We start from the raw sequence: 12,590 nt of genomic DNA on the forward strand, positions 1-12,590 counted from the left end.
TGAGGGACCCTACTCCACATGACTGACTCTGTATACAAGGATCTTGGGTGTTTATTCAAAATGCATCAGCACGTAGTGCGAGCAAGATGAATGACTCAACTGAATAGCAGGGGATGGATTGCACATCCCTTCTATCTGCCAATTGCCTCTTCGCTTAGGAGGACTTGAATTACAAGGCATAAAGATAAACAAGCACAAACATTGCCTCTTAAGGAGGGCTTCAGACAGGTGCCTGCCAAAGATAGCAGGTCTTCCAGACTACATTAGTGAGACAACCAATCATCAGACAACATCAATGCAAGGCATAAGATGCAAGCAAACTAAATTGATTCATCATCCATAAGACCTACAAAACAGCAAGGTTAGTCAACCAAAATAACTTGTATCTCAATTGATGAGATCATATCAACCCATGTGGCTAATTGCTTGAAACCTGAAACACAAAGTCCAAAGGATGAGTACAAACCACTAGCTCAAAGGCTAGGGTCAAAGGTAAGGTAAAAAGTCAAAACAGAAGCTAAAACTCAACATGAATCACATTTAATCAAGTAAGAACAAGTCCTAAAAAGGACCAAATCAAAATCATCAAGCAAAGTCATGTGGTGAACAAAATATGGTAAAGACGCACAACATGATCATCAATTGGACATACAAGTGAGAAAATGCACATTAAATCAGAAACACATCTAGTGATCATGAAATTTTATACACAAGCTCAACATATTGAATACAAGCATGGTACAAAAAATTAGAACCAGAAGAGCTCATTTGGTAAGGCAATAAAAATGAATAAGATCAATCACCAAATTGTGTGACACACATTGTCACACCTAAAGTCTATGTGTCTAAAACAGGGAAGGAAATTGCAAAAAATGCCAAATAAAATCTCACAAATCATGCATCATGTTGTGAATCATCATGTAAAATTTCATGGCAATTGGATCATTATTGAGCATTTCACAATAAGAAGAATGGGGGAATGTCACATATGCATACATGTTCAATTAACAGTCCACAATCAAAATTCCAACAATGATAAAATCATGAAATTCATATAAAAAAATAAAGGACATCAAGGTGAACAGTTTGCAAAAAATTGGAGGTGATTTGGATGTGTTTTCAAATTGTTATGATTTTCTGAATTTTGGAAAAAATATTGAATTAATGAACAAAATACATGAAGAAATGGAGGGAAAGAATAAAGGTTGATGGATTTGAAAAAAGGCTAGAGACTGGGATCGAAGCCAGGGACCAGCGCTACCAATCAGAACGCAGTGTTTTGGTGAAAATAAAATGGGATAAAACGTGCTCTCGCCTGGAATCGAAGGGAGGACCTGGGACGTCAAAACGACGTCGTTTCATCGTGCGCCCTAGGGTTTTGCAGAAGGTGGCAGCACTGTTCACACACGGTGGGAGACGGTGGAAACCACCGTCTTCCTCATGAACTCCGGCGACGCTACACATGAACATCCTCCATTTTTTGCAGAATTTTACGTACTATATATGGTTGGAAAGCTCTCGTCGAGAGGAATACAAATCTAACATCCATTAATCTTGATTCTCAATAACAAAGGCAAATCGAAGAAAAGAAAATCTAACATCCAAACTTTAATCTCTCATAACTCACTCAATTCTTATCCGTTTTTCAAGAATTTTATATCAGTGTAATCAGGAGAGCAAGCACTACAAGACTATGCACATAAAATCATGAATTAAGAAACTCGAAAATCCAACCTCTTGAAGAACAGAGAGTTGAAAACGCGTGCTACAACTCTCTCCAGCTCCAGATATTCTCCTCAACTGGTATATTGAAGCTTGATGTGAAAGATAGCAGCTGAAACCACCTCAATCGAGCTCAGTCTTCAAGATTCATCTCCATCTTCAAGCTTTGAGCATGCATGATTTTGGCACGAATTGGACAAAGTAGTGGTTGATTCTTGCTCTATACTGCACCAGGATCACGAATCTACCAAGCAAATTGGTGTTTATGTGAAGAATTTTTGAATTTTGATTGTGAGAAAAAATGGAGTGAAAGAGGATTCTAGATCTGAAACTTTGTGTAATGACCAAGACAATTGCAATTAAGCCTTTATACCATCTGTTAATTAATCTGAAAACATGATTAGGCCAAGGCTAATGGAGATTAGGAAGATACAAGGTGTATGCACAAATTACCATTTCACCTCATGCATGGAAATCCTACGTGAACAGTGCACAATGAGGGCCCAAATTCATTCAAAATCAGCCTATGCACACATTGGAATTGGAATTATATTCATGTGATCAACCAATTTTGAATTTGGCATTTTTCCTTCAAAATTAGCATGCATGAGTGATCGCGACTTTATGAGTCGAATTTGGTGTACAAACTGCAAGTGCACAGGTCTATCGCGTAGTTTTAAAAGATATCGATCCCACAGGGACTTATGAATCGATATACCGTTTTCTAAGGTTACTTTGTAAAGCTAAGGCGGATGATACTTTGATTGTTTGGGGAAAAGTTAAAACTAAAAATAAGATCTAAATTAAATATTAATTAAGCGGATATCGGTATGTAGTTCGTCCTAATTAGGGAATCAATTCTTCGTTGGTTTCTTGGTTTTAAAATAAATCTTTTCAGTTGACACTATTGTTTAAAAGTCTTATCTCAAACTCTCGCTCTGTTGAATAAACTATGATTTTATATTAACGTAGCTGTCACTTATTAGTTAAGTCAAAAACCACTTTTTGAAAACAATAGAATCCGTAGAAACTCTTTTTAAGAAAACACTAATCGTTTAAACACCCTTGTCTCAAACTCTCGCTCTGTTGACTTAGGTTATATAATTAAATTTAAATGCTTAACTCTCGTCCTCGCACTTAACCTTTAAAAATACTTTTTGGAAAAGATTAGAATTTAATTAACTCTAAAAATTGCTCTCGCCCTGATCTAGAATTAATGTCCAACTTACACTGTCCAGTTAAAAACTCAAACTCTCGTTCTATTGATTTTAACTTCTTTATGTCTTTTACTTTCGTACAAAAACCTTGTTATTAAACCTGTAAGTTGAGACCGTAAAAAGAGTGATTTTATTTTAAACTTAATTAAACCAACTTAGTTTTGATTCCTTCATTCCGCTTACTCTACATACCGACACCTAAATGAATTAGCCAGACATACTAAACAGATCTAAATAATCAGCATGCATAAATAATTTCATCTCAGGCAGATAACATAAATAAACAGTAAAACAAAGCATATATAAATTCAAACTATAATTAAAGAACCTGAGTAATTAAATAGCAGTCTTGAACACTCCACCACAGACCAGTTGGATTTGTTCTTGAATTCTTCAATCGGACAGGAAAATAAAATTGAAGGAATAAAAATCTAGGGTCTAACATAAGGTTAGATCTAGTGAAAGGTACACAATAGTTTCCGGTGTAGAAACTACTGTGCGAAAAATTAAGTAATTGCTGAAAAAGAAAATAGAAATTGCAAAGGAAACAATATAAAAGTTGTAAAAATAATGCTGTAAAATACTTATGCTGCTGGAAAAGAAAAAGTGCGAAAAAGAGAAAACGGCGAAGAGGAAAAAAGAACGTCCCGAGGGTTTGCCAAAAACTACTATTTATATTGGTCTCTTCTCGTAACTGCTTCCAAAAGTCTTCCGCGTAAAAGGGTCTTCACGTGCCAAATGGTCAGGCGTACAAATAGGCCTCAACGTCTCTGAAGCCAAAAATATAGGAGACTGGTGTGACGTCCGTTACACCATGTGTTACGCTCGTAACACAAGTGGGTAAAGCGTGACGCTCGTCACAGCCTGTGTGACGCTCGTCACAGGTGCAGCGCCTGTGCTTTTTGGGCTGGGCTTTGGCTTTTGATATTTGCTTCTTTTCATTCCTTTTTTCACCTCCTTTTCTTCCTTTTTCACTTGTGCTTCAAATAAACTACCTGGGATAAATAGAAAGAAAATACCGAGTAATATCGAATAAAATGAAATAAATTGAAGTAAATAATAATATAATTTAATTAAATTGAGTCCTAGAATGTTATATCATTTCATGTTATCAATGAGAAAATGGTTATATGAGATAATTTCATGCCATGTAATGAATGATTTGGAAAATATATGTCATGAGGAGCATAATGCAAAAAGAGGCACTCCATTTGGAGCTTTGGTTCAAAAGATATGGCATTTTGAAGTTTCAAGCACACTTGGCAATGATTTGATCATAACTCTTTAACCATTTATCATAAATTCATGATCTTGGACTTTTTGGAAATGGGAGAGAAAGATATTCAACTTTCATGTTGGACAAAATTTCATTTGAATCTTCCTTGATGTTGGAAAGTCAAGTTGAAGTTGGTCCAAAAACTTCCCATTTTTGGAAACTTGAAATTACAGGTCATTTTCCATTTTTGGAAACTTTTGATCTGGCTTCAAATCCTTCAAGATAAGTGTTTGACATGATGAATAAACCTCTTTTGGACATGATTGAAGTGTCCCAAACCATTTCTCCACCTCCTAGCCCTCAGTTGACTTGCAGTTGACTTTTATGGCCCCCAGATGACTTGGACATGTACTGATGACCTTGAGCCTCTAACACTTGGTCAAGCTGCTTCAAAATGAACCTTGGTTCATATAAGCTCTCTAGCATACTCATGTGGCTTCTTTTCAAGGAAAGGCTTGGTCTCTTGCACAGATGAATCCTCTTGATGCCAGTCTTAACTGATGAGATGCAATGTACTATGCAATGTTAATGTAATGTTAGTATCCTAAAAAATGAAATGAATGCATGAATGTGGGGTTCAAATTTGAGGTGCTACACACGAATCCTCTCGTTACGGGATTCGAAGCCTCCGATTTAAAATTTGGTACTTCTCGTGCATCGATTTCGGTGGAGTAGCGTAAGTAAGCACATCTTCATTGTTTTCGCTCTGATTTTATTACGGTTGCATAGAAAGCTGGTTTGGTTCGTCTATTTAGGGAGGAATTAGGAATCTGGCCGGGGATTAGGAATCAAGAGGTCGAGACGGTGACAGTAAGGCGAGCGCAAAATAGAGTGAGGACTTTGTCGCTGTCGGCGATAAGCCCCGGCGCGGCGGAGTCGTTAGGGAGTTCGATCGACCGTGGGAGAGGGAGAGAGCGACGATGGTGTCGTTTCACAAGGACGTCGATTTGGGATCTCTATTCCTGTTGATGTGGCTTAAGGGATAGCTTGGGCCCTAGGCCCAATCTTCCTTATTCATTCATTGTTTGGACCATACACTCCACTTCACTATCCATACCCCCCATACGATTGGGTTGTCCCTTTTAGGCCCATGCTGATTGTTTTAGAATGTTAATTAGAAATATTTTGGAATTTAATTAGATAATTTTTTTAGAAATAATTGTAGATTATTAGAATTCTAATGTGATTTAGAATTGTTTTAGAATTTTAATTTGATTTAGAATGATTTTAGAATTTAATCTTTGTTAATATTTTAGAATTAATATTTTGGATAATAGTTTAGAATTGAGATTTTTGATTGTTTAATTTTGTTATTGTTTTGAGTTTCAATTTAATGATAACTTTGTTATTTGTTTAAACTTTAGTTATTTGTTTTAGATTTAATATTTGATTGCAATTCTCTTGTTATTTCATTTTGATTTCAATTAACACCTAACATTTAACAATTAACTCTAACTTTTAATTTCCGCAGTTAACATCTAACTCTTTTAAATTCCACTTCTAATATTTATTTTTTGTATATTTACTGTACTTTGCTTTATGTTATATCATTGTACATTCTTCATCTCATCTTAAAATGAACCTAAAAATGGTAAAGACTTAAAAAATACAAAAAGATAATAATTCCCATGCATGGAAAGGATATCAGACAATGGACTTAGTTAGAGACTTGTAATTAGGACCCTTGCAAAAGAATTTGGACATGTATTTGACCCAAACATGGAAAGGAGCATTCAAGACTCAAGAATTGTAATCTTTTTATGCGCTTTCTAGTTTAGGACACCATTGCACACACAAGGCCTTCTCTTGGGCTTTCTTACAATGAGACCTATTCGATTCTAATTAATCGAGTAGATGACTAATTCACTAAATATAATCCAATGTATCCATCAAACACAATTTTAAACCTCGATCCAACATCGAGTATTATTTATTAAAATTAAATTAAAATACCTAATCACAATTAAATACTATTTCATTTAGAAATAAAAAAGGAGATGGTTTTGAGTTTTTAACTCCTCTCCTCGATTATTTGAATATGAATTCTTTTACTCGGTTAGTCGAATAATCGTCGCTTCTATCCACCCAAGCACAATTAAACCAATTATTTTCATAATAAGAAATGAAAAAGGAGATGGTTTTGAGCTTTCAACTCCTCTTCTCAAATGCTTGGATATGAGTTGTTTTACTCAGTCATTCAAGTACTTGTCGTTCATTCTAAAATACGTCAACCATATACAACCTTATTTTCATAAGTACTCAGATGAAACAGAAAGCGGTCTAGAGTCTTCTATTCCCTTTCCCGACTATTAGGATACGAGTTGTCTTACTCAATTATCCGAGTAATCGTCATCCAACCAAAAATATCTCAACACATCAAATATATTCTCCTCGCCCCCGCGCGATCGAAACCAATCAAATAATTCAACTTGTCACCCCCGTGTGACCAAAACTCTTTTTTCAGAAAGAACACTGTTAATCCTTTCTAATGTGCACAACAAACTAGTGCTTAAGCCTCCGCCGAGAGTAGACAAGCTAGCGTTTAGCCTTTAGAACGCGGCCTAAACAGCTGTTCGATAAAAGACACCAACCAACCGTAGTTGCCCCGAACTACGAATGCTCTGATTTCCTTATTATACCATAAGGATACATAGGCAGAACATTGTTGTATCTTCGCGAGCACACTAATAAAAAACCTCCCCTTTCCCTTTCTGAGGTTCCCATCCATTTCTATTTTCAATATTTTATAACCCAAAGATAACAAACAAACATTAACTAACATTCAATCTCAAATTAGAACTAAAAGGTTCCCGTTGAGTACAATGGACATGAGGGGTGCTAATACCTTCCCCTTGTGTAATCAACTCCCGAACCCGAATATGGTTGCGATGACCATTATTCTATTTTCCAAAGGTTTTATCGATATTTTCCTATCCCTTTATTGGGATAAATAAAGTTCGGTGGTGACTCTGTTCGAACATAAATTTTTTCCGCAACCATCGCGAGGAATCGTATTTTTCGAGATGCGACAAATGGCGACTCTGCTGGGGACATTAGAGCTCCAAGCAAAAGAGAATGAAGCCTAATTTAGTTCAGTTGATGTATTGTGTGTTAATCTTGTTTATTTGTTTGTTATTTATTCTGTTATTATTATTCTGTCATAATTATTGTCTGGTATTTTATTGGCTATGTGTTATTGGGGTTCTCTGGTTGGTGGTACTTTGTGAGATAGGCTCTCCACCCGAGTCTGAGAAAAACCATAAGATTAAGTTGGTGGTTGCGTAGTGGATTCCCACAAGGAGTCTTCCTTGTTGGGAAGATACGAAGACCCCTCCTAAAGGAGATTCTCTTGAGATATTATTGCCCGACGAGTTTTCATCACGACGATAGTATTCTCAAGTTGGATCAATGACTCTAGGGACCTTTTAACCCATTATATCTGGAGGTTATGTAGTATTAACCTACAAAGTTTCAGACTTGTTGGGTTAATACAAAAGCCCCAATCAGATGAGATCCCTTGGACGTATTACTATCTTACAGTAATATTTTCAACCTCGATCTATGACTCTGAGAACCTTGTTAGAACCTTGGACTCGAGAGTTGTGTAGTAGAATCCCCATGGAGTTTTCCTTGTTGGGACAATACAAAGACCTCACCTAGACGAGATCATCTTAAGGATATTATTGTCCGACGAGTCTTCGTCACGGCAGTGACGTTCTCAAGAAATATTCGTGACTCTAGGAACCTACCAACTGTAGAGCCTACCCATGGGGTTCCATTAATCAGAGATACCTGTTGTTTACCCGTTATGCTGATCCATCTGAGAACACTTTGAACCTGTGATCCTGAACCTGTCACTACATTCATGCACATGTCATTACATCTGCATTCATCATGCGTTGTGTAACACCTCAAAATTTGCCCTCCTCTCTTGGGACTAGTTTAGCATATTGCATTTCATGTTTTAGGACATTAGACATTTGCATATTGCATATCATGTGAAATAAACAAGTCATCCTCTAAGGTCTTGTCAGAGATGGAGAAGTTGTATAGTTCAAGTTTGAGGGTCTTATTGAATTGATCACCAACCATCTGAGGGTTTGTGCTTCAATTAGGGTTTTCTTGGTTATTCAAGGAGGTTGAGCATTATCTTGATTGCAAGGGTACATCATCATCATCATGGTTATGTCATCCTCAAGGGGTTCATTGTTCATGCTTAGATTCCTCTGGATTAGGGTTTTGACCTCTGGTCAACCCTAATCAGTGCCATTCTTTCAACCAGGGATTTTTAAGGAGAAGAGGTATTCTTTTGATGATGAAGATCACATGGTTATGTGGAAGAGCTTATTGGAGCTAGGGGTTCATTTCTGAGCCATTTCCTCAGGTGGTAGAGGCTCAAAGTCCATAGTGCATTTTCAAGTCATCTGAGGAGCTAGAAAGTCAACAGAAAGTCAACTGAGGGCTAGGAGGTGGAGAAATGTTTTGAGACACTTCATTCATGTCCCAAAGAGGCTTATTTGTCATTACAAACACTTATCTTGAAGAATTTGAGGTCAGTGCAAAAGTTTCCAAAAATGGAAAGTGACCTGTGATTGAAAGTTTCCAAAAATGGAAAGATTTTGGTCCAAATTGAACTTGATCTTACATCATCAAAAAAGCTTCAAATGAATTTTTGTCCAACATGCAAGTCGTAGATCTATCTCTCCCATTTCCAAAAAGTCCAAGATCATGAATTTATGATGAATGGTTGAGGAGATATGGCCAAATGATCATCAAGTGTGCATGGAACTTCAACAAGCCATAACTTTTGATCTAGAACTCCAAATTGAGTGCCTCTTTTTGCATATTTCTTCTCATGACATATATTTTCCAAATCACTCATGGCATTGCATGAAATTTCATCATATAATCATTTGCACATTCATGACCATTTTGGAGGGAAATTTGCAAATTTGAATTTGGTGCATCATGGGAACAAATTACCATTGCCAACATGTGCATGGGAAGATTTTGAGTGAGTTTGAGCTCCCATTTGGTACTGTTCACGTCCAAATGCTACCATGCACCCTCCATTTTCAAAAATTTGCCATACACCTTATTTTCATTAATCACAATTAACCAATGCTTAATTTTAATTAGGATGAGATTAACACATGGTATATAAACTAAATCCTAACAGAATTGTTCATTATTCATCATTCTAGATCTCAAACTTTTTCTCCCTCCATTTTTGCTCCAATTTGAAACTTCAATTTCTTCCACATAACACTGTGATTTTATTGCATATTGTTGTTCTCTGAGCATCATTAGGTATAGATCAAGCATTGGATCATTTATTTTGGCTAGAATTCGTGCATAATCCAAGGAAGAACATGAAGATGGAAGTTGATTTTTGAACTAGATCTAAGCCTCTCCAAGCCTCAATTTCTTCACAAAGCTTCATAACAAGTGCTCAGGAGTAGATCTGGATCGTGCCAAGCCTTGAATCGTGCGTTTTCTCAAACTGTTCTTCAAGAGGTAGGTTTTTTGAACCTCTTAATTCCTCAAATAATGCACATGTTCATGTAGATCCTTCCATGCTGATTAATCTGAGCTAAATTTCATGTGATTTGGATGATTATTGAGTGAGATATATGTGATTGAAGTTTTGAATGCATAACATGTTTTTGCTCGATTCTCATAATTTGTGATGAATTAGACTTAGTTAATGATGGATTTGAGTTCCTCGTGCCATGGCCTTTCATTTGGTGTACCTATTTGTAATTTCTGGAAAAAAAATATGTGTGTGGTATTGTTCACCACCGTCTCAAGGTAGGAGACGGTGGTTTCCTCCCTTGCCTTGCCTCCCTGTACTGTAGCGCCTCCTTCTGGTTGGAGCGCTAGGGCTTTGTCCCAGTCAGATGCCACATGCGCGCCTGTTGGCCAATTGGTTGGCCCAGGCTTCGTTGACTGCTTCCACATAAGCCTTTGACCGCCACTGTAGCGCCACCTCATAATTGAAACGCCTGCGTTTGGATGCGTAACACGCTTCGATTCCCAGCGTTAGCATTTCATATTTTATTTTGCCATGCGCCTTATTTTGAATATGAACCTGGTTCGATTCCAGCCTACGCCATATTTTCAAATTAATTCACCATTTATCTTTTCCCTCCATAATACCATGTGCATGTTACATTTTATTTCAACATTTTTCTTCACATTCAAAAGTTCATATAAAATAGTAAAATTATCCAATTAATTTCAAATTTTTTTCTACATGATCATGTGATTGTCTTCTATTTTTTGATGTGGATTTCTGGAATTGTGCCTGACTGGAATTTTAATTGTGTTAGACTAATTGAACATGTGTGCTTTTGTGACATTGCTTCATTCTTTCTATCATGATATGCTCAATAATGATCCAATTGCCATGAAATTTTGCATGATGATTCCCAACATGTTAATGGATGTTTGAGGCTTGGTGTGATATTTTTCTCATTTTCCATTTCTGTTTTAGGCACATGATTGTATGGTGTGACAATGTGTGTCACACAATTTGATGTTGATCTTCTCCATTTTCATTGTCTTATCAATTGAGCTCCTCTGTTTATAATTTTTGGCATGATGATTGTGTTTGGTATGTTGTGTACTCATGAAAATTTCCAGAATTGTTTGAGTCATTTCTGATTTAATATGGAATTTTGATTCTTCATGTCCAAGTGTGATCACCTTGTGTACCTTTTGCCTTATCTTGTGCAATTGATGACTTTGCTTGATGATTTTGACTTGGTCCTTTTTAGGACATGTTCTTGATTGAATGTAGTTGCTTCATGTTGAATATTAGTTTCTGTTTTGACTTTTTACTCCACCTTTGACCCTAGGCTTTGCCCTAGGGGTTTGTACTCATCTTTTGAGTTGTGCATTTCAGGTTCAAGCTTATAGTCCTAAGGGATGATGTTGATCTCATGATTTGAGATGCCTTTACTTTGTCCACTAACCCTTGCTGTTTGTAGGTCATTTGAGATGATGAAACAATTTGAATGCTTGCACATAAAGCTTGCTTGTTGTGTATATTGGGAACCACTGTTGTTAACTGTTGATTGTTTGTCTGAACATAGTACTGATGGTTTAGCTTTTCTTACAGGTACTTTAGCCGCTTTAACTCATTCTTTGAGTTGCTTTGCTTTGCTTGTGGTTGGCATACCACTTAGGTAACTTCCTTAACTCCATGTAGTCTGGAAGACCTGTCATGTTATTTTGGCAGGCACCTGTCTGAAGCCCTCCTTAAGAGGCAATGTTTGTGCTTGTTTATCTTTGTGCCTTGTACATGTAAAGACCTCCTAAGTGAAGAGGCATTGGCAGATAGAAGGGATGTGCAATTCATCCCCTGCTATTCAGTTGAGTCTTTCATCTTGCTCGCACTACGTGCTGATGCATTTTGAATAAACACCCAAAATCTTGTATATAGAGTCAGTCATTGTGGAGTAGAGTCCCCCATTCTGGACTCCCACACCTTCATTGATTGAAGGTCACCTAGGCCCGGGTTAAGAGCTATGAGGTCTTACCCTCATTACCTTTTCATCTGCTTCACCCTAACTCTCAATGTTAGGGTTAAGAGCTCAGACACCCTTCCCAGTTGGCTTGTTTGTCGAGGTTGATATGACCCCTCGACTAAAGCCCAGCCTTGTATGAGCCACTTGTTTGCATATAGTGTGTGTGCTTGCTCTCCTGTGCCTGTGTTTGCTTACTTGATGTTTAGGCTAGCTTGCTTCCTGTGCGAGTTAGGTTATGTTAGAAACCTCAACCTAGGACTATTATGGATTGCATGATAACTTTTAGGCTCGAGTCAGTCTCCCTATTAGTTTGGTTTTTCCCGGTCTCTGGTTAGGAGAAAGTTTCTCCCCTGTTAAGGGGAACTACGTCGCCCTGATCCTCATACCAGATGAGGTACGTAGGCAGGAGATTGTGCGAGATCTCTCCGGGCGCCCTTTTTCTTTTTTGCGTGTGTTTTGCTTGACAGCTATTAGGTCCGAGTTCCCGACTCCCTTTTAGTCTGTGTGTTCAACTTCTTTGTTTCTTTTGACATCTCAGCGTCTTCTTGGTGTTTGCTTGACAGCTATTAGGCTCGAGTTCCAGACTCCCTATTAGCTTGTCTGTTTGATAACCTTTTTGTGTGTGTTTGGAGTCTGATGTAAGTCCAGCGATTGGCATTCGGTTTCCTGTGTGCGTTTGTTTGTTTTGCTTGGAGTCTGATGTAAGTCCAGCTATTGGCCTTCGGTTTCCTGTTGCGTTTTTGTGTGTGTTAGGAGTTGGATGTAAGACCAGCGATTGGCATTCCGTTTCCTGCTGTTGTTGTTTATTTGTGGAGTCTGATATAAGCCCAACGATTGACATTC

The sequence above is a fragment of the Lathyrus oleraceus genome, chromosome 2 (genome assembly GCF_024323335.1).
Source record: "Lathyrus oleraceus cultivar Zhongwan6 chromosome 2, CAAS_Psat_ZW6_1.0, whole genome shotgun sequence".
In the NCBI taxonomy this organism is placed as follows: Eukaryota; Viridiplantae; Streptophyta; class Magnoliopsida; order Fabales; family Fabaceae; genus Lathyrus; species Lathyrus oleraceus.